Genomic DNA, 27,776 nt, shown 5'->3' on the forward strand with positions numbered 1-27,776 from the left:
GTAACATATACAACCTTATAGCCAACCAAGGGACCCGACACGGTCCGTGTTTCGGATGACACGCCTTCCTCAGGGGTCCATGGTGGTTAAGGTATAAAGCAAACTGCGTAAAAGATAAACACACGCCAATCACGATCAAATGGGGTCAAGCAAGTCTTGACCCCATTTGATCGTGATTGGCGTGTGTTTGATATCTTTTACGCAGTTTGCTTTATACCTTAACCACCATGGACCCCTGAGGAAGGCGTGTCATCCGAAACATGGACCGTGTCGGGTCCCTTGGTTGGCTATAAGGTTGTATATGTTTCTGCATTTACTAATTTGACAAACTGAACAGTAGCAAATCACCTGGACTGGTTGGTATACATCACAGAGTGCTGATAGAATTGAAAAATTAACTTGCATAGCTATTGTTAGTAATTTGTAATTTTTCTTTAAAAATCAGCATAGTACCAGAGGACTGGAGGGTGGCCAGCATGACGCAGATTTTTAAAAAGGGTTCCAGAGGTGTTCCAAAAAATTATAGACCAGTGAGTCTGATGTCGATGCCGGGCAAAATGGTAGCGACTATTATAAAGAACAAAATGACAGAACATATATATATAAGCATGGATTAATGAGAGAAAGCCAACTTGATTTTAGTCAAGGGAAATCTTGCCTCACCAATCTACTGTATTTCTTTGAAGGGGTGAATTAACATGTGGATAAATGTGAACCGTTTGATATTGTGTATTTGGATTTTCAAAAGGTATTTGACAAAGTACTTCATGAAAGACTTCTGAGTAAATTAGAAAGTCATGGGATAGGAGGTAATGTCCTTTTATGGATTAATTATTGATTGAAAGACAGAAAACAGAGAATGGGTTTAAATGTTCAATATTCTCAATGGAGAAGGGTAAATAGTGAGGCTCCCCAGGGGTCTATGCTGTGACTGCTGCTTTTTAACATAAGAATAGCCTTACCAGGTCAGACCAATGGTCCATCAAGCCCAGTAGCCTGTTCTCACCGTGGCCAATTCAGGTCACTAGTACCTTGCCAAAACCCAAGGTGTAGCAATATTCCACGCTACCGATACAGGGCAAGCAGTGGCTTTCCCTATGTGTTGCTCAATAACAGACTATGGACTTTTCCTCCAGTAACTTGTCCAAACCTTTCTTAAAACCAGCTATGCTATCCGCTCTTACCACATCCTCTGGCAACGCATTCTAGAGCTTAACTATAGGAAAAAATTTCCTCCTATTGGTTTTAAAAGTATTTTCCTGTAACTTCATCGAGTGCCCCCTAGTCTTTGTCATTTTTGATGGAGTGAAAAATTGATCCACTTGTACCCGTTCTACTCCACTCAGAATTTTGTAGACTTCAATCATATCTCCCCTCAATGATCTAAAGATGGGAATAACTAGTGAGATGATTAAATTTGCTGATGACACAAAGTTGTTAAATTACAAGAGGATTGTGAAAAATTGCAAGAGGACTATGTGAGACTGGGCATCAAAATGGCAGATGATGTGAGCAAGTGCAAAGTCATTCATGTGGGAAACAGGAACCCAAACTATAGCTATGCAATGCAATGCTGGGTTCTATGTTAGGAGTCACTGCCCAGGAAAAGGATCTAGGTGCCATTGTTGAGGATACGTTGAAACCCTCAGTTCAATGTGCAGCAGTGGCTAAGAAAGCAAATAGAATGTTAGGAATTATCAGGAAAGGAATGGAAAACAAATATGAAAATGTTATAATGCCCTTGGTCACCGTATCTCAAAAAAGATATACAGTAGTAGAATTAGAAAGGGTACAGAGAAGGGCAACGAAAACGATAAAAGATTCTTATTGTTATTATTCAATTAACTTTGAACAGCCTCTTTCTGTCCTAAGTTAACCGGATAGTTTTCCAGATACTGCCCCTGAATATTGATGGTGTTCAGGTAACTCCTGGCTCCACCCTGACTCTGCTCCCAAACCACAGCAGTATAACCACGGTAGTCTTCCTTGATTTTAAGCAGTAATACCTGGTTATGTGCTACTGAAAATTTTGGTGATGTCTTGTTTTCTGTTCCGTCCTCCCCTGCCTGCCCCATGGCCTTGTGACTCTCTTTCAAATCATCCTTCCTACCAGAGTGGCAACAAGTTTAATGGAGCCTTTTTGTACCCGTAGCAATGAAGGTCCTGTCATCCTGCCCCCTCTGACATGCACTTCCTGTTGCCACATGGGGTGGGACAGTAAGGGTTTCAGCAGCACTATGACAATCATCACTGTTTATAAATTTGCTGTTGCTGCCCTGATAGGAGGTTTGAAAGGGGGAGGAGGGTGGGAAAGGAAGGGGAGGGAGAGATACTAGACTTGAAGGAGAGGATGGAGAAGTCTGGGGGTGAGAGGAACATAGACAAGGAGATAGACTGGATTGTTGAGGGGTAGGAGAGAGGAAGAAATGCTGGACTTGGTGGGAGAGAAGTGAGTGTTAGAAATGCCGAATATGGGGGAAAGGGGGGGGGGGGATTGTGCCAAGGGGGAGAGATTTCTAGGTGAGAGAGGAAAAGGGAAAAAGTGTACCAGGGAGTGTGTACTCATAAAATGGAGCAGACATGAGAGAGAGTACCAGGAGGAAAGAAGGAAATAGAAAGTGCAGGGGCAGGGAAGGAAGGAGAAAATGGATAGAAGAGAAATATATAGTAGGGAGGGTTTGATGAAGGAGGATAAAGGAGGGGAAGAGAGATGGTAAAGGTAAGAAAATAAATAAGGGTGGGGAAGGGGGAAAGGAGAGATAGGAGAGGAGAGGAAGAGCTGAGAGAAGGGTGAAGAGAAGCGATGAGTGCAAAGAGGCAAAAACAGAGAAGGAAGGGTGGCAGTAAAGATGTAAGAGGTGGAAGATGAGGGAATTAGGCAGAGGTAAGGAGCAAGAGATGTTTGTGAGACAGCAGGAAGGGAGGGAGAGGGGAATGGAAGAATGTCTGTACAATAAAGAAAAAAAGAGAAAGGGGGATGCATAAATGAAACCTGTAATATAAACATAAGAAAGACAACACGATGGAAAAATCTAGAGAAAAATGAAAAACAAGAAAAAAAACCCCATAAAAATCAATGGGGAGAGGAAATGTAGAAAAAGATACAGAATTACATAAGGAAAGACTAGAAAAATGAAATCTACACAAAATAATAAGCAAGAAGATAAAGGAAGACGATAATATATAAAGGCGTGAAAATGTTAACGGTATCACACTGATGGTGCAATGACTGAACAGGTGGGAAAGTTGAGCCTAGAGGGGTGAATGGGGTGTATGTGATTGAGTGGGAACGTGCACTATGCGTAGGTGTGAGTAAGAGCCTCAGTGCTGGTGAGAGAGGAACAAAAACGCTAATAGATGCCAATGTGGGAGAGGGAAAGGGAGAGTATTACTACTACGACTATTTATTATTTCTATAGTGCTATCAGACACACGCAGCACTGTGCGTTAAACACGCAAGAGATGATCCCTGCTTGAAAGAGCTTACAATCTAATTATGACAAATATACAGGGCAAAAGGTGAATCTATATATATTGCTTAGGTATGGAATTACAGAGGAAATGATGAGGTTGAGAGCGGAGGGGTAACGGGGGGTGAGTGGTGCCCGGAGCGGTGGAACCCCTCTTCCCTGCTGTGTGTGTGTGCTCCTTCCATGTACCTCTAAATCTTTGGTGCGAGCAGCCATGAGCTTCCTGCTCGCATCGGCTTCGGCACTCTCTCTGACGTCACTTCATAGGCCAGGGGTGTCAAGTCCCTCCTCAAGGGCCGCAATCCAGTCGGGTTTTCAGGATTTCCCCACTGAATATGCATGAGATCTATTTGCATACAATGAGAGCAGTGCATGCAAATAGATCTCATGCATATTCAGTGGGGAAATCCTGAAAACCTGACTGGATTGCGGTCCTCGAGGAGGGACTTTGACACCCCTGGCCTAGGCGCTGGTCCCGGAAGTGACATCGGAGAGAGCGCCGAAGCCGAAACGAGCAGCAAGTTCGTGGCTGCTCGCGCTGAACTTAAAAAGGCACGGGGGGAGGGAAAGGGTGCCAGCGCCCCCAAGAAAGACCACCCCCCACCCTCTTACTACTCCACTGGTTGAGAGGGTAGGGGACTGCCGAGGGAATGACAAACAGATTTTTGCTAGGGTTAGGACTTAAACGCAGAGTAGGGATGTTCCCCCCAAACTGAGTTCCCTAGTCCTTAACCCCCCCCCCCAAACAAAGAAGGCAAACTATGCTAAAGTATAGTTCTCTGTACGAGAGGCATGTGGTGCAGGCCCAGTGCAGAGGATCCTGAGCTTACTGAGACATTTTTTTGGCTTGAACAATTGGAAAATTTTATTGTTCCAACAGATTTACATCCTGTTTACAATGGAGATGTGATGGCGAGGCTAATTCTGGCGACAAGTCACTGGGAAACCCATTGAAAAGTAAAAGAGTAAACAGCTGTAGAATTCTCACACCAGGGTGCAGGGAGAGACTTGACGTGTCGGGACGCAAGACATGCTTGTCCTGGACCACACGGGACACAAGGCCAGGCACACACTGGGTCTAGGGGGCTGAGCCATGGAAATGGGCTCTGCAATTACTGCTTATCCCATATGTAGGGGGAAGGGGGAGGTAGGTGTGTGCGATTTAAAAAGGCACTGGCTCAAAAAGCTCACCCAAATTTTGGGAGGCACTTTTCGAAAGGGCAACGATCAAAGCAAAACTAGCTGGGCAGTTTTAGTTTTCTTATTCTGGTAAGCGCGGTGGCGTTTGCTGAAATGTATTTTGCCTTATATAGGGTTACCAGATGTTTTTTCCGTACATGTCCTCCTTTAGAGGCCATGTCCAGGGGTCTGGACGGCTTTTCAAAACCTGGCACTTTGTCCGGGTTTTGAAAAGCCTCCTCAAATCGCGACGGCCAGGGAGGAAGTCCACGCATGCCTGAATGCCATGCGATGATGACATTCACATGCGCACATGATAGTGCGTGGCATCCGCGCATGCACAGACTTCCTTCCTACCCAACAAGTTCAGACAGTGGGAGGCAGCGCTAGGGCAGGACTGGGGGCGGGATTAGGGCGTGGATGGGCGGACCTGGGGCATTTCAGTGAACTTCACATAAAGGGTGCCAGATATACATCTCCCCCACAAACCCCTTATAATTTAGAACATAAGAACAGCCTTACTGGGTCAGACCAAAGGTCCATCAAGCCCAGTAGCCCGTTCTCACGGTGGCCAATCCAGGTCACTAGTACCTGGCCAAAGCCCAAAGAGTAGCAACATTCCAGCATCTCAAAGAATAGCAAGATTCCGGAACCCCAATGAGAGCAACATTCCAGAGCTGAGATTGTGATGTCATAATGCCTCATTCCACAGAGCCTCAGAGCCAACCTCATCAGTGATGTCACAATGGCTTGATTGTCCTATACTTGGCTCACTTAACAACATAAGAATAGCCTTACTAGGTCAGACCTATGGTCCATCAAGCCTAGTAGTCCATTCTCACGGTGGCCAATCCAGGTCACTAGTACCTGGCCAAAACCAAAGAAGTAGCAACATTCCATGCTACCGATCCAGGGCAAGCAGAGGCTTCCCCCATGTCTTAATAAAAGACTGTTATTAACACATGGGGGAAGCCTCTGCTTGCCCTGGATCGGTAGCATGGAACGTTGCTACTTCTTTGGTTTTGGCCAGGTACTAGTGACCTGGATGGTGATGCTCTTATATTGAGGAAAACGTGGCAAAAACACAGTCATGGAATACCAGCCCAAGAAAAATCATCACAAATGTTATAAAAGCTAAGAGAGAAAGAGATAATGGTTACTGTGGATGGGCAGACTAGATGGGCCATTTGGCCTTTATCTGCCATCATGTTTCTATGTTTCTATGACTGAAAATATATCATGTGATAGCAAATGCCGATTATAAAATCGTAGATCATCTAATCAGTGCCTGTAGCAAAATAACCCAAACAGCTATAACAATGAAATAATAAGTGGTTAAATTAATCCTTTTGAACTCTGCAATAAGTATGTTTTACTGTGACAGACAACTTTTGGGATTATACCAATGAAAAGGTTACAGAAAATGAGAAGATCAAGATCTTATGGGACTTTAAAGGCAAACTGACAGGGATACTTGGGGAAAACACTCTTGACACAGTGACAGAAAACAAAAATATATTGTTTATAGCAGTGTCGAGCAAATGATTTTTTGCAACACATTATAATTGAAATTATAAAATTGAAACACAAACAAATTTTTTTTTTTTTGTAAATTTTTATTGATTGACACATTTGAGAATTATTTATTTAAAGTTCTTTAAGCTCTGTATTGGTAATTTTAATAACGGTGAAACTAAAGTAGATAGAATTACTAATCAATGCGATTGATGTGCTTGTTTTTAAGTGCAAATTAACTCAAAATGCGGCTCGATAGTCAACAAGCAAACATGCACTTCATCATCCACCATTTGCATTTCAATTTAATTTCTATCAGAGCTGAAAATCCAAGTTCACAAAAATAAAATGATCTAAACCAGTGGTTCCCAACCTTGTCCTGGAGGACCTCCAGGCCAGTCGGGTTTTTGGGATAGCCCTAATGAATATGCAAGGGACAGATATGCATGCCTGTCACCTCCATTATATGCAAATCTCTCTCATGCATATTCATTAGGGTTATCCTAAAAACCCGATTGGCCAGGTGGTCCTCCAGGACATGTATGGGAACCACTGATCTAAACGGTAACAAGCCCTTGATTGCATTCTTGCTAAAGATATTTCTTTTCATCGATGCCTTTGAGATTTAACTGCCCTTTTAAGGGCGACTCAGAATGATTTTATTTTTACTTACACTCCTCCTGTTTTTCCCTTAAATTGTTATCTTTTATCTTTGAAATTGTAGTTCTTGCTTATTATCCTCTTGTTTCCACCTGTTATGATTTTATGTCTCCAAAAGTCTTTGTCGCCCCCTGTCTTTTTAGATTTTAACTATTGATTTTTTAATGATTTTGTACACTGCCTAGAAGGCTGATTAAGTGGTATAGGAAATTTCAACTAAACTTGAAACTCAAGTTAAGACAACTACTGCATACAAAAATAAAAATGAAACTAATATTACTTGGCGTTAGTTTTCAAGGACCAATCACGTCAAAGAATGATGCTTGTCTGGGCGGTTGTATCCTTAAACACACAGACGCTCATAACATTGCCAGATTCTTGTGTCCGCAACCGACTTCAGATTTCACCTCTCCAGCACCGAAAACAATCGCCATCTTACATTAAGCAGTCGCCGCCAGGAGAGGTGCCGAATTTTGCAAGAATTCACGAGATTGCATGACATCTATTCTAGTGTATATGAGTATGAAGAGAATTTTTACAAATAAAGTAAAATTCTGGACTCTCTCGTGGCACGCCCGGTGTCTCTTCAGGCCAGACCACTGTGCCGTGGCACACAGTTTCAGAGACACTAGTTTATAGATATGACAGTACCTGATAGCAGCAGAATTGATGGGAAAAATAAATTACAGTGAGCTACACATTGAAGTGAAAATCAATGATGATATCATTTGTGATTGGACTCCCAAAATACTTGAAAACTTTCAACTTAAAGAAGACATATCCCTTTCCTCCTTGGAATATAAATTTGTGCTGCTATCTGTATGATTCCCAAATTCCTTGGGTAGGAATTAGAGCAGTGTTCTTCAACCACCGGTCCGGACCAGTCCGCCGGTCCACAGGGCCAGCACGTGCATCAGGCCCAAAACAGTGTTCTTCAACCGCCGGTCCACGGTGCGATCGATGTGGCATTATCTTCGAGCCAGCTCCCTCTTCCTAACTGATTCGGTGCACAAAGCCACGGGCAGTGGCTCCTACGGGCATCCTGCGCCTGAACCGGAAGCCTTCTCTCTGACGTTGCAACGTCAGAGGGAAGGCTTCCAGATGAGGCACGGGACGTGCAAGGTGCAATTAGTACTATTATTGGGGCGGGGTCTGGGGTGGAGATTGGGTAGAGATGGGTGGGGTCTGGCCCATGACTTATTCCAGTGTTCTTCAACCGCTGGTCCATGGACCAATGCTGGTCCACAGAATAATTCTTTTATTTCTACCGGTCCATAGGTGTAAAAAGGTTGAAAAACACTGAATTAGAGGAAGGACACGGGGGAATAAAGTTTATCACCGTTCCCGCCCCATTCCCGTGAGCTCGTCCCCGTCCTTGCCCCGTCCCCACGAGCTCAGTTCCCATCCTTGCCCCATCCCTGCGAGTTCAGTCCTTGTCCTCACCTTGCAAACTGTTAGATCCCATTCGCATAAGCCTTGACTAGTTATGATTTTATACTGAACTTATTTTATTAAAGTATAAAAAGAGACACTTTTCTAAAATTGAAAGGGGATCGATTCCATACAAATGTAAGGAAGTTTTTCTTCACCCAGAGAATGGTAGAAAACTGGAACGCTCTTCCGGAGGCTGTTATAGGGGAAAACACCCTCCAGGGATTCAAGACAAAGTTAGACAAGTTCCTGCTGAACCAGAACGTACGGAGGTAAGGTAAATCTCAGTTAGGGAACTGGTCTTTGACCGCATGAGCGGACCACTGGTCTGCCCCAGCAACGGCAATTCGTATGTTCTTATAAACACAAATAATACAGAGCAACAAGGATCAACAAAACTCCTGTCTCCCCCTCTCTTTCACAAATATCCCCTCCACTTTTGTGAAAACTGAACAAACCAAATTACTTCAGAATGCTACCCAGAAAAATCAAGCTAACAGAATACTTCAGTCACACATGGCAGGAATAGTGTTAGGGGAGGGCAACTAGGGCAACTGCCCCCTGGTGAGAGAGAGAGCCCTAAGCCAGCTGGAAGCTAAAGAAGCACAGCCTGGACTTTGCGGTCCCCAGTTATGTCTAATACCAGCTCTAGCAGAAGAAATATTTCAAATCTGAAATATTCTAATCACAAAATATAAAATAAATGCATTTTTTTTCCTACCTTTTGTTGTCTGGTAATTTTATTCTTCAAATCATATTGGTCTCAGGCTTTGGTTTTGGGTTCCTTCTGTCTTCATAGAGTCGAGAATTCTGTTCAAATTTTCTTGTATTTGTTATAAATCAGTTTCGGGTTTGTTACTCGGTTATCTTATCTCATTTTTCTTTCAGTCATGCCAAAAAGACCACACGTAGAGTGCATTTGTTTTCAGAACCCTCTCATTTCAAGCCGCTAAATTGAATGTACGGCTTGGAAAAATGATGTTCGAGGTCTCTTCCTATCTTGATTTTAGAAAATTGTTGAAGACTCAACTCTTTGATAGGCTGGTATCTTAATGCATTCTGCTTCATTTTTTCAATCAAGTCCCTTATATTAAACTTGATGTATTTGATCTGTTCTATGTATTACTTCTTTCCCTGCCATGCCCTGTCTGGCTGGCATTTAAACAGTTCTTTTTAAACTGTCAACAATGCTTCCCCAATTTTAAATTGTTGTTTTCTTTTCTGCATTATATTGTAAATGCTTTCTGTCTTTATCTGTTTTTAAGTCCATTATTCTAATTTGTATTTTTTCTGCATCCCATGTATTAGCTCACCTTGTTGTGAACCGCCTAGAACTTTTTCGGTATGGCGGTATATAAGAATAAAATTATTATTATTATTATTATTCATCGTAGCAGGGCTGGCTCCTGAAGGTAAAATAGGTGCAAGGGGAGCTGGGGAGGAGATGCTGAGTCTGACATGGGCGCAACTTTTTAACCATAGAAGCAAGACTTTTCACCGCTCCCACAGGGTGGTTAAAGGTTTTGTCCCCGTTCCCGCGGGGCAGTGAAAGGTCTTGTCCACATTTCTGCGGTAAACCAGTTGCAAATGTCTCCATTCCTGCGGGCATGGAAAACCTTTCATATGCTGAAAGGTTGGAGAAGCTGGGGCTCTTTACCCTAGAAAAGCGGAGACTTAGAGGGGACATGGTAGAGACTTATAAAATCATGAAAGGCATTGAGAAGGTGGAGAAAGACAGATTCTTCAGACTAACCGGGCCAACAAAAACAAGAGGGCATTCAGAAAAATCGAGAGGAGACAGATTCAAAACGAATGCTAGGAAGTTCTTCTTCACTCAGAGGGTGGTGGACACCTGGAATGCGCTCCCAGTGGAGGTGATAGGGCAGAGTACAATTTTGGGCTTCAAAAAAGGATTGGGTGACTTCCTGAAGGGGAAGGGGATTGAAGGGTACAGATAGAGAGTAGCTATACAGGTACTAAATGAATAGGGAATAAGAATTTAGGTTAAGGACCACTTACAGGTCACGGACCTGGGGGGCTGCTGCGGGAGCGGACTGCTGGGCACGATGGACTCCTGGTCTGACCCGGCAGAGGCAGTTCTTATGTTCTTATGAATCAAATTAATGGAATTAAAAGCAGTCAGTATTGGAAGTGATGTGCCAGATACAGTGGCATAGTAAGGCACCCAGGGCGGTGGGGTCCCCTCTGCACCCCCTGTGCCCTCCTCTCTGTGGCCCCACTCCTTCCGCTGCCCCCCCTACTCTTTCCAAGCCCCCATTCCACACTTGCACTCTCCCTCCCCCCCTCTGTACCTCTTAATTTTTGCCAGCGCGAGTGGCTTCTGCAAGCATGCTCCTCGCGCCAGCGTTGGATTCCCTCTGACGTCACTTCCTGGCCCCCTGAGAGGAGAACTAGGTTGGCACGAGCAACAGGCAGAAGTTGCTCGCACTAGCGAAGATAATACGAGGTACGGGATGGGGGGAGGGATGGAGCGAGGGTGGCATAGTGTGGCAGGGCGGGGTGGAGAGATGCCAGTGCCCCCACTGACTTGGCACTCAGGACGGTCTGCACACCCCCTGCTCCCCCCTTACTATGCCACTGGCCACATAATAATATGATTTGTACTGAAGTAGAAAACCAAGTTCCAGCACACTCTTGAAAGACAGCATGTGGGTACTCTTTACAAAAAAAATACCCCTAAAGGTAAATTAGCTTAGAAAAGCGAGAAGAGAAATGAAGAAGAAGGGATGGGACAGATGAGGAAGAAAACTTGAGGGACTTGAGGGGAAGACAGGTTATGGGGACAAGAAAGGAGGTGTAATTTCTGGGGATGGGGGAAGGGTAAAGATGTCATTTGACAGTAGGGGGAGGGGGCAATTGAACCGTAACACCTGCATCATCTGTAGTGGGGTACAGCCATTGATGCTCCTCCCAAAATACTCTGATTAATCACAGTAGTAGAATAAAAGCTTTTTGAAACATCCATGAGATACCCTATTTACTCTATACTATATCTTGGCTCGGGTAGGATGACCACATAATAAAGAAGTCCTCTTCTCTCTCTTTCTTATCCTCTTGAAATACAACAGAAAATGGAGGCTTCAGCTGTAGAATCAGGTTGGTGCCAACTTCTGTCCTGAGATTTCCAGCAGAGAAGCTTGAAAATACATTAGCCCATAAATCTTTGGCTCTGGTATATTAGTCCTCAGTGTCGGCCTAGTAATTAAAGCTGCTGCCTCAGCACCCTGAGTTGCGAGTTCAATCCCAGTCTGCTCCTTGTGACTGGGCAAATTACTTAACTCACCATTGCTCAAGGTACAGTTAGATTGTGAGGCTGATGGGACAGAGAGAGAAAATGCCTAAAAGTACCTGATTACTGTTCTACTACTACCACTATTTATAATTTCTAAAGCGCTGAAAGGCAGACACAGTGCTATACATTCAACATGCAATAGACGGTCCCTGCTCTGAAGAGCTTACAGTCTAATTTGGGCAGACAGACAGGCCAAATAGAAGTTGGGGAGTTTCTTGCAGAGAGAATGATAGGATGCACATAGGTATCTTAACAGTGAGTGGGAGTTAAGGGTTGAAAGCGGCCTCGAAAAAGTGTGCTTTTGGCTTGGATTTGAATACTGCTAGAGACGGAGCTTGGCGTATTGATTCAGGCAGTCTGTTCCAGGCATACAGTGCAACAAGACAGAAGGGATGGAGTCTGGAGTTGGCAGTGTAGGAGAAGAGTATAGATAGGAGGGACTTACCTGGTGAACAGAGTTCACGGGAGGGAAGCATAGGGGGAGATAAGTGAGGAGAGATACTGAGGGGCTGTAGAGTTAAGTTTGAATTGTATGTGGAAATGGATGGGAAGCCAAATAAAGTGACTTGAGGAGGGGGTAATGTGAGCATGGCGGCTCCAGTGGAATATGTCATGCAGCAGAATTTTGAACAGATTGAAGGAGAGAGAGATGGCTGAGTGGAAGGCCTGAGGGAAATAAGCTGCAGTAATCTAAAGTGAGAGATGATGAGAGTGTGGATAAGGGTTTTGGTAGTGTGCTCGGAAAGGAGAGGTCAGATTTTGGTAATATTATAGAGGAAGAAGCGACAGGCTTTAGAGGTTTGTTGGATCTGAGCAGAGAAGGAGAGAGAGTAGTCAAAGATTATCCCCAAAGTTGCGAGCTGATTAGATTAGCCTGTCCCGTTGTCCCCAAACAAAGCTTTGGGACGCTAAAATGTCCCATTTACAGGGGCCTGCTGAAGAAACAAGTACCGTAGGGCCCCTCCCGGTACCTCCCGGTGGCTGCCTCCTGTCCTGTCTTCCAGCAGTGGCACAGCGCCGCACTTGCATGGTCCCGCGCTGCTCACTGAATGGCTGCCAATAGTTTTTGCGAGTCTTGTGAGAACTGTCGGCAGCCATTTAGTGAGTGGCGCAGGACCAGGCAGGCGCATGAAAAGCTCACGCCTGCCTTGTGCACCGCTCTGCTGCTGCCGGAAGACATCAGGACAGGAGGCAGCCGCCGAGATTAAAGAAAAAGTACCGGGGGGGAGGGAAAAAATAAATGGTCACGTTAACCATATGGTAACCCAATGCTTTGTTCCACTTAATTTTCATTGGCCTCAGCTCGTTTCACTTTAATTGGATGGGTAGGCTCTCTTTCACTAGTGCTCTTGTGCAAGAGTGCCATCTAGTGCCCATCAAATATATTGTCAGGCTCAAAATACAGAAAATTCTTCAGGCATAAGAAAATATGAAATGCCATAGGTCCATGAAATTCATCATCCTGTTTCTGACAGGGGCCAAACCAGGTTGAAAATATCTGTCAGGATCCCAAGGAGTACTGTAGATTAATTCTTTATCATTCTCCCTTTATGGTTAAGGCCATTTTCGATAAGATATCTAAATCCGAGTTTAGATGTTTTGTGGAGCCACGCATAAAAATTCAGTGCCAAACATGCCCATTTTCAAAACTGCAACATGTCTATCTTGTGTTTTTGAAAATGAATGTTTGTGCCATTCATACGCACCATCATCTCCTTCCCATGGGTACTCTCTCTTCTCTTTCCTCCCCCCCACCACTCCGTGCTCACTATTTCTCTCCTTCCCTCTTCTGTCACCATCTCCCTTGTGTTTTCCATCCCTATTTCCAGAATTTGGCCCTCTCCCCCCCCCCACCACCACATTTTTCTCCCAGCAAATCTTCCTGTGCTCCTACTCTCTCCCTCCCTCCATGGTTAGGTATCTCTCTCCTTCCTTCCTCCCTCCCTCCCTCCCTCTCCCTTCCTCAGGGTCAGATGTCTCTCTTCATCCTCTCTCTCTCATTCCTTCTTTCCTTCCTTCCTCCCTCTCTCCCCCCCACCTGTGGTCAGGTATCTCTCTCTTTCTTCTTTCTTCCTTCCTTCCTCCCGTGGTTGGGTATTTTTCTCCTTCCTTTCTTCCTCCTTCCTTCCCCCTGTGGTCAGGTATCTCTCTTCTTCCTTCCTTCCCTTTCCTTTCTTGGCCTGGTATATCTCTCTCTCCTTCCTTCCTTCTTTCATCCCTCCTTCTGTGGTCAGATGTCTCTCCTATCTCCATCCTTCCCCCACATGGTTTGGTTTCTTCTCTTTCTTTCTCTCTCTCTCTCTCCCTCCCTTCCCTCCCCCTGTTGTCAGGTATTTCTCTCTCTCTCTCTCTCTCTCATAACAACATAAGAATAGCCTTACTGGGACAGATCAATGGTCCATCTAGCCCAGTATCCTGTCTTCATGGTGGCCAATCCTGATCACAAGTACCTATCAAAAACCCAAATAGTAGCAGCATTCCATGCCACTGATCCAGGGTAAGCAGTGGCTTCTCCCATGGCTGTTTCAACAACAGACTATGAACTTTTCCTCCAAGAACATTCCAAACCTTTTTTAAAACCAGCTACATTAACCGCTCTTACCACATCCTCTGGCAACGCGTTCCAGAGCTTAACTATTCTCTGAGTAAAAAAAAAAAATTTCTTCCTATTGGTTTTAAAAATATCTCCCTATAACTTCATTGAGTGTCCCCTAGTCTTTGCAATTTTTGATAGAGTAAAAAATTGATCTACTTATATCCGTTCTATACCACTGAGGATTTTGTAGACTTCAATCATAGCTGTCTCTTTTCCAAGCTGAAGAGCCCTCTTTAGTTTTTCCTCATATGAGAGGAATTCTATCCCCTTTATCATCTTGGTCAATCTTCTTTGAACCTTTTCTAGTTAGGCTACATATTTTTTTAGATAAGGCGACCAAAACTGAATGCAATACTTAAGGTGAGGTTGCATCATGCAGCGATACAGAGGCATTATAACATTTTTAGTCTTATCACCTATTTTCTAATAATTCCTAGCATCTTTTTTTTGTTTTTTTGGCTGCTGCTGCACATTAGGCGGAGGGTTTCAGCATATTGTCTACAATGACACCCAGATCTTTGTCAAGATGGACCCTAGCATCTGGTAACTATGATTTGGGTTGTTCTTCCCAATGTGCATCACTTTGCATTTGTCCACAGTAAGTTTTATCATCCATTTGGACGCCCAGTCTTCCAATTTCTAAACTAAACTAAACCTTAAGTTTGTATACCGCATCCTCTCCACAATCATAGAGCTCGGCACAGTTTACAGGAATTGGTATAGAGAAGGAACTCCAATGAAGGGTTACAGGACTTAGTATAGAAAATGTTTAGAGGGACATAGTATACCAAAGAGGGAGGAAGTATTACATTTTTGAGAATAGCCAAGTTTTCAGATGTTTTCGGAAAAGTTGGAGGGAGCCCAGATTCTAGTAAGGTTATTCCAGAGCTCTGTGATTCTGAAGGAGAGGGATGTCCCTAGTTTTCCTGCATGGGATATGCCTTTTAATGAGGGGAAGGATAGTTTGAATTTTTGGGTGGATCTGGTGGTATTAGGATTCGAGGAATTCCAAGATAGTAGAACAAGGGGAGGAAGGATGCCGTGTAGATCTTGAAAGTTAGGCAGGCGCATTCCTAAAGTCTGCATGCATTTTAACAACTTCAGGGTCGAAGGAAACGATTATGGGAGCTAACTCAACGATCTCCAACTTTCCCTTGACCATGAAGAAAGTTTTCTTGTGTGAAGCATGCATGTCGGGAGAGGTGAAGACCGGACGTTATCACTATAAGCTAAAGCTAAGTGATAGTCTGATTGTTTTAAGAAAAATTCAGTAAAAATTTTTGATAAAACTAATAATAATAATATAGGTTGGACCGACGAAGAGTAAAAACAGTTGGAGATTTATACCCTGATGGTGGTCTGAAGGTCCATACAATCTAACTACACTATGATATGAGTATTTACTATAAGTATTGTGAGAGTGCTTACTATAGTTGAAGAATGTCTACTACACTATGGAGTGTGAGTCCTTAATGTGAAATCAACTTAGACAATCGTATTACATGATATTATTGAAGGTACAACTGAGGCTTGTATATATATATTTTTGTAAGATGACAATGCCAGCATCTATTAGATTTCAAACTATCCAACCAATGTAACCTAACCGGGGTCCAAAAAGATCTATGCAATAAGAAAAACCAAGTCTGTCTCATAGATGCTGACGCTGTACCTCTCATCCTCCAATTCCAAATTCGTGGCCATTGAGATGCAGAAATTTGCTGCTTTGTCTCAATACTCCAAATGTCTCTAAGAGAAGTTTTTGGTTTTTTATTCAGAAAATCAGATATTAATTTATACCACTGGGCAGCCTGATGACCTAGGAGGCAACCTTATCTTGAATGTTTTAATGTACACTGCTGTGTACATCTAGCAGTGCTATAGAAATGATAGGCAATACAACCTCAGGGCTATAGAGGGGCAGCAAACCTCTCTGGGTTCAAGTAGGAAAAAGATTATAATCTGACTTTTGAAAGCCTACACTGGCCAACTTTTACCATCTGCAGCTGTACCACCTATTATATTGGTGATGTCTTAGAATCTTCAGGTTTCTTGTCTCTGCCTCCATCTGCTGTTAAAGGGACATAACCCAACCCACTGGTCCAGTAGGAAAAAGTATGTATTACAGCTAACTGCACTGGCCACTATCCATTTAATTTAGGTCAGTTGGTTAGGATGGCCCTGGCTCCAACTGCTACAAAACGGCAGCAGCAGAATGTTGTCAGTAGATGGAAGGACTAGACTGTGAACCAGTGCAAAATCATCCCTGCGGTGGTTCTCCCTGTTCTCACATGCAAGCGTCTGTGTATGTGAGTGTGGGCCTCACAATTCCTAAGTTTGTGGATAACCTGCTGCTAACACTGCTTTCTCCTAGGAAATCAAGCCTGCATATCTGTGCACACCATGGGGGTTCAGTCTGTTCCGAGAAGAAGTTCTCTAGTAAACTCAATCTCTAGTTAGAAGTTTATTGTTTTACTTAGAAAGTGGACTACCACAAATTCTCCCTTCCACCCACCCTCTGTCACCACCTATCCAAAAGTACCCAAAGAAGTTCTCCTTTTGGGGGGAAAACAGGCCTCAAGTCCTTGTGATAATCTCCTTTTAGGGTCAAAGTGGGTCCTATTCCCTTACCGATAGAAAAAAATGCCCTCTCTACTGTTTAAGAATCCTTTAGTCACCTGTAGTCAAGTACACCTCTCCCCACTGTCAAAAGTATTTTATCCTCTCAAAACAGTTAATTCTGTACAACTAATTCATATGCAAATTAAATATGCTGCTGGAGATCTTGGTCAAACCCAGATTGTCCTCTGACACTAGATTCCTGCGAGCCCTCTAGTGGTGAGCATACACCCTGTCACATCAATAAAACTTCATGTCAGTAGGGGGCAGGGCTGCTGCTTTCTAATCTGAAGTAGGATCACAGTTCTGATCTCAGAGTAAGCAAGCCAGAACCCAAGAAAGCAGAAGACCTCAAGGGTCAACTGCAACAATGGCAGTACAACTCCCTCCCATCCAAAACCTCTGAGATAAATATTTCCTGCTATGCAATTTTCTGTGTTTCTATAAGAAGACACATTCTGGGCTGTGAACGGTTTCTCCTTCCATGTTTTGTGTTTGCTAAGAATAATGCTACAGAATTTTTGAAGTGTGCGGTTTGTTTGGATTTCTTTCCTGCAGAGACCTTCTTGAGAGAGCTTTGCTACGGCTGGAGAATGGAATAGACCTTTATGAAAACAGAGCTCCTGGAGTCTGTAGTCTTATTGTATATTTAGGGCACTGCGTGGAGTATATTTGTTCTAACTATAACTGCAAACATTTTCATTCATAAACATCCTTTAACTTTCTGAGAATGGGATGTGACCAGAATACAGAGCCCTTCAGTCACAGAACTGGCAGTCTTAGCAGTGCTTGGTAATAAGAAGCACTCTGGGTAAACAATAAGGGGAGGAAATTTGAACAACCTTCGAATGTTTTTCTATTTTGCTAATTATCTTGCTCCTCTTATTATTTCATTAACTGGGGGAATTCTGTAAACGCTTGGAATCAGCAATTTCTTTGTGCAAGCTGATGTAATTTGGGGGGAGGAGCCAGCAAGTTAAAAAACGTGAATAATCGAAACCGCCAATGCTCAAACCGCAAATATGGAGGGAGAAGTGTACTGAATTTTCAAGGGAAATGGAAAAGGTGGAACCTAAGGAGGAAAACATGCCAAGGAGGGAGAACCTAGCACCAGAGAATTCTGCACCAGAAATTTGCAAATAAAGTGACATAGTAACATAGTAACATAGTAGATGACGGCAGATAAAGACCCGAATGGTCCATCCAGTCTGCCCAACCTGATTCAATTTAAATTTTTTTTTTTTCTTCTTAGCTATTTCTGGGCGAGAATCCAAAGCTTTTCCCGGTACTGTGCTTGGGTTCCAACTGCCGAAATCTCTGTTAAGACTTACTCCAGCCTATCTACACCCTCCCAGCCATTGAAGCCCTCCCCTGCCCATCCTCCTCCAAACGGCCATGCACAGACACAGACCGTACAAGTCTGCCCAGTAACTGGCCTAGTTCAATCTTTAATATTATTTTCTGATTCTAAATCTTCTGTGTTCATCCCACGCTTCTTTGAACTCAGTCACAGTTTTACTCTCCACCACCTCTCTTGGAATGCGCTCCCGAGAGAGGTGGTGGAGAGTAAAACTGTGACTGAGTTCAAAGAAGCGTGGGATGAACACAGAAGATTTAGAATCAGAAAATAATATTAAAGATTGAACTAGGCCAGTTACTGGGCAGACTTGTACGGTCTGTGTCTGTGCATGGCCGTTTGGAGGAGGATGGGCAGGGGAGGGCTTCAATGGCTGGGAGGGTGTAGATGGGCTGGAGTAAGTCTTAACAGAGATTTCGGCAGTTGGAACCCAAGCACAGTACCGGGAAAAGCTTTGGATTCTTGCCCAGAAATAGCTAAGAAGAAAAAAAAAAAAAATTTAAATTGAATCAGGTTGGGCAGACTGGATGGACCATTCGGGTCTTTATCTGCCGTCATCTACTATGTTACTATGTCACTTTATTTGCAAATTTCTGGTGCAGAATTCTCTGGTGCTAGCTTCTCCCTCCTTGGCATGTTTTCCTCCTTAGGTTCCACCTTTTCCATTTCCCTTGAAAATTCAGTACACTTCTCCCTCCATATTTGCGGTTTGAGCATTGGCGGTTTCGATTATTCACGTTTTTTAACTTGCTGGCTCCTCCCCCCAAATTACATCAGCTTGCACAAAGAAATTGCTGATTCCAAGCGTTTACAGAGAAAATCGCTGATTTCCAGCACTTTCTTCACCGTGTTTTGCTTCTCCTTCAGGAACAGGCCAGGTCTCCCACCATGTTATTCATGGTTTTCACCATATTCACGATAGTTTTTAATAGAAAACAGCGAATAACATATGAAAAAGTTATTTGCGGTTTTTCCATATTTGCGGTTCTGTTAATCCCTATCCCAGCTAATACGGAGGGAGAAGTGTACCCAGCTTTCTCTATCCCTTCCCCAGGATGAATACTTCCAATTTCTCTCCCCTTCTCCAAACTGTACATCTCTTCTCTACCTCTTGCAGTACCATGCCTTCTAGAGTCCTCTCTCCCCATCCCTCAGCTTTCACTGCCCTCCATATGCTTTCCCTCTGACTCCCAGCATGACCCTGTTCTGTTCACCCAAAGTCTCTTCCCGGCAAACCCCTATCTTACATTTCTCTGCCCCAATCCCCATGACACACACACATTCCATCCACCTTTTTTCCAGGCCTCCCCTCCTTCCTGCACACACAACACTGCAGTGGGGAAAGAAAGGAGCTGCATGGCCGCACATTGGTTTGCTTCCTTCCTCCTTGGGCCGAACTGCTTCTTTGAGTTGCCTGGACCTTCATAGAATTGTGTGGCTTAAAGGAACCGCTGGAGTGGTAAGTGTGCAGGGATGAAGGGAGGCAGCCAAACACAGATCATCTCTGCCGCACTGCATCGCAACATGATTGCACAGAAAAATTATGCACAGCATGCTGAGGTGGGGAATCGAATTCTGCATGGCACATGGAATCTCTTAGAGATAGGAGATAGTGGATACTGCGGATGGGCAGACTGGATGGGCCATTTGGCCTTTATCTGCTGTCATGTTTCTAACACTATTTTCATACAAGCACTAAGGAAGTGAAAAATTAAAATTACAAATTGTCCTGCCAACATTTTAACGCTGGCTTTTACGAAACCACAGTACATTTTCTTGCAGTGGGCTGGCGAGGTAAATGCTCCGATGCTCATTCAATTCCTTTGAATGAACGTCGGAGCATTTACCTCGCTGGCCTGCAGTAAGAAGCTTTACAGCGGTTTAGTAAATAGAACCCTAAGAGTGGTGCGGCGCAGTTGGTAATTTGATGATAAAAAAAACCTAAAACACTTTGAAATATTCTTAAGTGAGGATGCTGTGTGAGTGATTAAGGGCCTCCATTCACTTTCAAATATATATTTTTTATAAAGTATTTAATAATGGCATTAGTGTTCATACTACTCTGTTACAAATGCATGATTTTTAAAAGGTCAGAACCTGGGACTACAAATCTCACAATGCTCTAGAGATAAGAACATAAGAATAGCCTAACTGGGTCAGACCAATGGTCCATCGAGCCCAGTAGCCCGTCTTCATGGTGGCCAATCCAGGTCATTGATACCTGGCACAACCCCAAATAGTAGCATATTATCCACTCATAGGATTAAACTTATCCACACGGAAAAACAATGTTGTAAAGCCAAACTCATCCAAAGCAGAAATCAATGATGTGGACCCAACACAGTCTTTGTTTCAGCTCTTGGAGCCTTCCTTAGGGATTCTAAGGGAAGTAAAATGTTTGGAAGTATTTATGATGTAGTTTATTTAGGTTTAGAAAGAGTGAAAATGTATGAAAGCACATATGTGTATGGATGAAAAACTTTAAATGGGAAAATGGTCAAATGAAAAAAGGGATGTGGGTCGGCAAGATGGCGTCTTGAGCAGAAGCAGTGTTGAGAGCTCCCGTTCTTATGGCAATTTTTGCCTTTAAATTACACTTTAATCAAACTTCTTCGACGCCTAAAAGAAGGGGAAAACAGAGGTTTTCCTCCACCTGTCTCTGGCTCTTCAACACCGCAACAGACTGTAATAACAGCGTTTACAATCCAACCCTACTCACCGGGCGTATCCGCTGCTGTGTTTGGGGATGAGCACAGCTTGGACGCCGAACCTTCGCTGAGCCTGCGAGGACCGCACACGCCTCCAAAGCCCGGTGAAACATTGGGAGAGCAGACGCTGCAGGAGGGCTTGCCAGATATACTGAGCATGGCACGTACTGCACCCAAAATTGACCCAGAAATGATTTCAGCAATGCCGACTCTTGGACAGGAGTCGTTCCACCTTGGGAGCTTGGAACCTGAGGGAACCAGCGGCAGGAGGGTGAGGGAGCCCGGAGTTTGCTCTTTGGGGAACTAGCCCAAGGAAATCTGGCAGCTATCTCCCCCCTCAAGCCACTGGAGAAACCACAGGCAGTGAGTCTTGATTCCATCTGGACAGCAATTGAAAACCTGCACTTGGTCTGTACAAACTTTATTTCTATTACCTTAAACTCTTCATCCAGGATAACCCTTTTGGAGACCTCAGTTCAACAGCAGAAGGTTGAACTTTCTAAGTTAGAGAAAATAACAATGGAGAATAAAAATTTGGTGACTAAACAAATCTATATATATAAAATCGGAGGTATGTATGTGTGTATGTATGTGTGTGTGTATGTGCCGCGATCACGCAAAAACGGCTTGACTGATTTGAACGAAACTTGGTATGCAGATCCCTCACTACCTGGGGTGATATGTTCTGGGGGTCTCGCGGCCCACCTGAACACGTGGGCGGAGCTACAAACAGAAAATCATATTTCACCCATTCATGTCAATGGAAAAAATGTAAAAAGCTGCCATTCTCACAGTAATTCCAACTATAAAACACTTTCTATGACACTATAACCACTAGGGACATCGTTCCTATTCTACCACGGACACCATACATATAGAGTTTGTATGTTCTAACTGTGTTTGTAACTGTTTCCTTCATGCACCCCAGTTCATAATGTTATTACATTACATGAGTATTCACATATGCTGAACTAGGAGCACAGGTTCCATTCTGAACCGGGAAAAAACTGCATGGAGTTTCTTTTCAACCTGAGTTTCCACATATTGAGTTGTTTAAATCAATACTGAAACTTTTGTTCGTATTAATTTTGTTGTATATTCTCCAAGTACAATATATTTGCTCACTGATGTATCTTTAACTGGTTGCGAGAGAGGGCCATTCTTGCTGCTAAAAATGAAGATGTCCATGGAATAAACAATCAAATACTTGCCATGTTACCAGGCGCAGTCACAGAATACAAGTCTATTGATACAGTAGTAGATGCTGATGAGGTCATCAATTTCCCAACAGAATTCCTAAATTCACTTGATCCAGCTGGATTACCACCACATCGTCTTTTACTTAAAGTGGGATCTCCAGTTATTTTACTTCGCAACCTTGACCCACCAAAACTTTGCAATGGCACAAGGCTTTGTGTAAAGAGGTTACTGGCCAATGTAATTGAAGCAACTATCTTAACCGGAAAGGGACAAGGTGAAACCGTATTTATCCCGCGGATACCACTTATTCCAACAGATCTTCCTTTTCAGTTTAAGAGATTGCAAATTCCAGTGAGACTTGCATTCTCTATCACAATCAACAAATCACAGGGACAGACTATTACATACTGTGGAGTGGATTTAAGATCCCCCCGTTTTTCCCATGGACAACTCTATGTTGCTTGCTCAAGGGTGGGTTCACCCAAGAATTTATATGTTCTTGCTCCTGGAGGTGAAACTAAAAATGTTGTTTATAATCAAGTTTTGTGTTAGTTGTATTGTATTCATTTTGTCAAATATTTCACATTATAATTTGAATATTGTACTTTTTATAAAGCTGTAAAAAAATAATTTCATTCACCACTATAAAGTATCTTTATTTGAATCCATTTACAGTGTTATTGCTATAATTAAATACCCGTGCAACGCCGGGGCATCAGCTAGTGACTGATAAAATGATGTTTCTGAGAAAGATAGAAAATCTGGAAAATCAACAGAAAAATTTGAATTTAAGGATTCTTAATTTTCCAATAGCTAGATTTATGTCTCCACAGAAACTCTTTAAGAACTTTATGTTAACAGTTTTAAAAGTTCCAGAATCGAATCTTCCCCCGACGCAGAGAATTTATTACTTAAAGAATGTGCAAAAAGATAAAGGTTTAGAAGCTGAAACTGCAATCTTCTGATATTGAAACACTGGGCGACATTGTTAGTCTCTCTTGTATTTCTGCTGGATAAAGAAATGCTGTTGAAATTGTACTTTAATTTAAAACAAGTCACCTTTTTAGGTGAAAGGATATATATATTTCCTGATGTCTCGAAATGGACATAATCCAGGAGGAAAGAATTCTTGCAATTTCGTTCTAAAGTGATTTCTATGGGGGCATCTTTCCAGTTAAGGTTTCCTTGTAAATGTTTTACTTCCTACCAAGGAAATAAATATATATTTTTTGAACCTGCCCAATTAGGTTTTTTCTTGGAAAGTAAAGGGACTCTAACGCAACCAGAATGAAGCAAGTATTTAGTGCGGAGTTTAGTTAAATAGTAGGTTAACATCTAAATACAGTACTGCTCTTTTGCTTTACTATTTTAACTGTACTGTACTTATATCCCCTTTCCCGGGGGGGGGGGGGGTGTTACATCTTGCCTACCTCTTTGAATAGAGGACTATATAAGTTATATTTTGCTTTGTACATTTTTCCTTAATCAGTGCTGACTAAGTTATATGTATTTCAGTATTTCTTGTACCATTTTTGGTTGTATAGAAATTATAAAGAAAGAAAGAAAAGGGATGTGTGAATGTGAAAGTGATAATGGGGAAAGATTAAAAATATTTATTTATTTATATTTTTATTCCGTTTTCCCAGAAGCTCAAAATGGGTTACAATTTGACATTCACAATCAATTTAAGAACAGAATAGTCATGACAACAATTAGGTTACATTTAGACAATTACAGAACTATTCGACAGTCCAGCCTAGTCATAGCAAAGAGTAATTGGAGAGTAAATTGAGGAAGCTGTTCAGCTGAGGTCCTATTGTTGGAAGAGGAAGGTCTTTAGTGAGTCTAGTGACCTTATCTGTGTGGGTTAGTGCTACCCGATTCAGGAAAAAAAAATTCGATTCGATTTGAATCAGCCTATTGAACCGATTTTTCGATTCGATTTTCCTGCCCAATTGGGTGTTGTTGTTTTTTTTTTTTTTTTAAAACATCCTGGTGGATTTATTTTATAGCCTCTTCATCCTTTTATAGCCTTTTCACCCCCTGTGCCTTCTCCTACTGTGATTTAAACAAAATAAAAAATACTTTTCCTAGCTCACGTTCATGGTCTAATACCAGCTCTGGCAGGATACACATTTCAAATCTGACATATTGTATTCACAAAACAGAAAATAAAATTATAGGTGGGAGTGAGGGGCAGGGCCACATGCCCGGATTTTACTCATGTCAAATCTGGTAACTATGTTTAAAGGCATGAAATTACATGCCCGGATGGTGGGCGCACAATGATTAAAAGTGCTAGTAAGGATGAGAAAAATATTACCGACATAAAAACCAAAATGACCATTAGAAATGTTAAAAAGAGAAAGGATTTTCTTTGTTATAGATCAAGGACATTAGCCCTTGGTGTATCCTTTTTGTTGAAATTTCCTGCTAAATGTTATGTTTCTATTGATGGGAAGAATTTTCAATTTTTTGAACCAAAGCAATTACTGTATCTGAATTTATAATGGCTAGAGAAGGGGGAGGGGTGGTCATAGGTTTGATATCTCCTTACGTAGTTTAATGAACCAGCTGTTTGGGTGTTAGATTTTAGTACTCTATTCCGCTTAATTTTTGAAATTCTTGTATTATTATCTTAAGTTTTTACTTAATTTCCCTTCTACATGGATTAAAATTGTGGACTAAATATTGTTTTTCCTCCTTTTTCTTTTACTGTAGTTAATCATTGCAATTAAGATGTTAATTTCCAATCCTTATGCAAGTTGATACTTGTTTATATTAAAAATCTGAAAAGAAAAAAAAAAAAGAAATGTTAAAATGTAATTAAAAACGAATGCACAATATCTATAAATGAAGGACACTTTTTTTTTAAAGAAAATATGAACCATTTTCTGGACACCCCCCCCCCCCCGAATTTACATATTTTTAAGGGGATCGTCTCCCTCTACGCCCCCAAACTTTAGGGTTACTTCCAGAAGGTTCCTTCCATTACTTTTAATGCAAATAAATGAACCCCGGGTGTCTCAGCCCCTCCTTAACGCAAACCCGACGGTTCTCAGGTCGCGCGACCAAAATGGCGACCTCCAGTACCTGGTCATCCCCGTTGCTCAGCAACGCCCGCAAACAAAATGGCCGCCGCGACCCTTAACTCGGGACGTCATTAGTCTGTGCCGACGGGCAACGAACAATGCGGAGCGACTGAGCGGAGTTAGACATGACGTCCTGAATCCTGGCCGGTGGGTTCTTGCATTAAATACCTTTTATCTTTCTGTGGCCATTTTAAAGAGAGCAGTAAAATAGGACTCCACCCTTGCCTCGCAGAGCAATCCAAAATAAGACTTTGTTGCTGCATTTATCCTGTAAAAGGGTCCTTTGACGTTTGTCCCTTAAAATAGGGGGGGGGGGGGGGGGGTCAGCTTGTGCTTTATCGGGTCAATATTTCTCAAACCCGCTGGAGTACTTGTCAGGGATCTCAAAGTCCCTCCTTGAGGGCCACAATCCAGTCGGGTTTTCAGGATTTCCCCAATGAATATGCATTGAAAGCAGTGCATGCACATAGATCTCATGCATATTCATTAGGGAAATCCTGAAAACCCAACTGGATTGCGGCCCTCAAGGAGGGACTTTGAGACCCCTGTTGTAAACCCAAGATATCCCAGATGTAGGGTTACCATAGGTCAGGAGTAGGCAATTCCGGTCCTTGAGAGCCGGAGCCAGCTCAGGTTTTCAGGATATCCACAATAAATATGCACGAGATAGATTTGCATCCAAGGAGGCAGTGCATGCAAATCCATCTCATACATATTCATGGTAGAGATCCTGAAAACCTGACCTGGCTCTGGCTCTCGAGGACCGGAATTGCCTACCTCTGCCATAGGGTCCCAGAAAAAGGAGGACGGGTTGAGACATCTGGGTTTTACTTCCATTGAATGCAACAGAAGTAAAACCCGGATGTCTCAATCAGTCCTCTTTTTTGGGGGGGCCCTATGGTAACCCTACACACCTGTCCGGGAGATTCTGACAACCAGATGGGGGTTTCAGGATGTCCACAATAAATATGCACGAGATAGATTTGCATCCCAAGGAGGCAGTGCATGCAAATCCATCTCATACATATTCATGGTAGAGATCCTGAAAACCTGACCTGGCTCTGGCTCTCGAGGACCGGAATTGCCTACCTCTGCCATAGGGTCCCAGAAAAAGGAGGACGGGTTGAGACATTCGGGTTTTACTTCCATTGAATGCAACAGAAGTAAAACCCGGATGTCTCAATCCGTCCTCCTTTTTCTGGGGCCCTATGGTAACCCTACACACCTGTCCGGGAGATTCTGACAACCAGATGGGGGTTTCAGGATGTCCATGTGCATCTGATATAAACTGGTATATGTTGGGGTTCAAAGGTGTGCAGATTTTTCTCAGGTAAAATCCTGTAGATACAACAACCATACTGTACTTTTCAAAAAAATCCCTGAAAAAGTCCTAACCTCTCAAGTTTCCTTGTTTCATCCCTCTAACACCCCCAAATCAACCTGCTCTACTCTTTCCCCCCCAAAAAAAGGACCAGAAATCTTTTTGTAAAACCACCCTCTTTAACTCTTTTGTAATCTGCCTTGAACCGTAAGGTAATGGCGGAATAGAAATCCCTAATGTAATGTAACCAGTGTCAAAGAGGTTTGGGGGACATTATACTTAAAAAAATAACACTTCCCCAATAATTTACAGTTTAAAATGTAAGGTGCTCCTTATACCTGTGATTGAACTTGGGAGAACCATAATGCATGGGTGCCATATAAGCTCTGGGGTTTTTTCCCTCCATAAGTAAAGTTGTATTTTCACATTGTATAGAATTTTTTGTTTTTAAATAAGTGAACTAAATATAAGAAGCTACTTAAGTTTCAAATTTTATATTATTGGGGAAGTGTTTACATGTTTGAAAGTATATTTGAGATCTAATGACACAAGCCTACATTGGAGGTTTGTGTGAGTGTGCTGTTTGTAGCCTCTTAACTACATGAAATTTTTTGTGACTTTTATATTTTTTTATATTTAAGACAGCCAAGGACCCAATTAGACCCCTGAGGAAGGCATTTTTATTTTGCTGAAACATGGCCCCATGTCAGAATGGGACAATTCATTGTGGCCAGTTCATCATGGGAAGTGTCATCGCAGCCGTGCTGAAACGGCTGCTCTGAATCGTCCATGTCCAGTGGTCACACTGGCAACTCAGGGGCTGACTCCCTCTCCATTTCCCCACGCTCTTCAGCCTCTCTCTCCCGAACAGCCCCCTGCCTGAGGCAGGGAGCCCTCCCTGTCTTCCATTGCTCAGTTACCTGCAGTTCAGTCATTGAATTTGGCGATATAATCGGGGCTGAGCAACGAACTGAGGTGATGGGAGAGAGCAACCTGGATGAGGGCGCCGGGGTGCCAATGGCTGAATGCTGCTGCCAGGGGATGGAGGAGAAGAGAGGGTGGGTATCATTTTAAGGGCATTGAATTGGACAATTTATTGCAGCCAGTTTATTGGGCTGAAACAGCTGCGATTAACTAGCCGCGATGAATCCATGTTGAGTCATTTGTATTTTATACATTATTTGGTTTTTATCCTGTGGGTCACTTGTGACTGTATAGGCCCTTTGTGGATTGTTTTAAATATTTTTTGGGATGCTTATTAAACTACAAACTAGCACATCCAATCGTCTGTTCCACAAGCTTTTGTTTTGCTGAA

The 27,776-nt window shown here is 42.8% G+C and overlaps 1 protein-coding gene across 3 annotated transcripts in view; it reads left to right on the forward strand.

The window, feature by feature from the left end:
- The window catches only part of SAYSD1 (SAYSVFN motif domain containing 1), a 69,082-nt gene that overhangs the window by 27,773 nt on the left and 13,533 nt on the right, over positions 1–27,776 (forward strand). Inside the window, exon 1 of one of the 3 annotated variants that reach the window (XM_033939063.1) lies at positions 25,205–25,287. The exons of 1 other annotated variant lie outside the window; for it this stretch is intronic. The gene's annotated coding sequence lies outside the window, so the exon portion shown is untranslated. Of the gene's footprint in view, positions 1–25,204; positions 25,288–27,776 lie in introns of those variants that run through there. One more of the 3 variants, XM_033939062.1, reaches the window with a different exon arrangement.

Source organism: Geotrypetes seraphini, chromosome 3, assembly GCF_902459505.1.
Source record: "Geotrypetes seraphini chromosome 3, aGeoSer1.1, whole genome shotgun sequence".
NCBI lineage: Eukaryota > Metazoa > Chordata > Amphibia > Gymnophiona > Dermophiidae > Geotrypetes > Geotrypetes seraphini.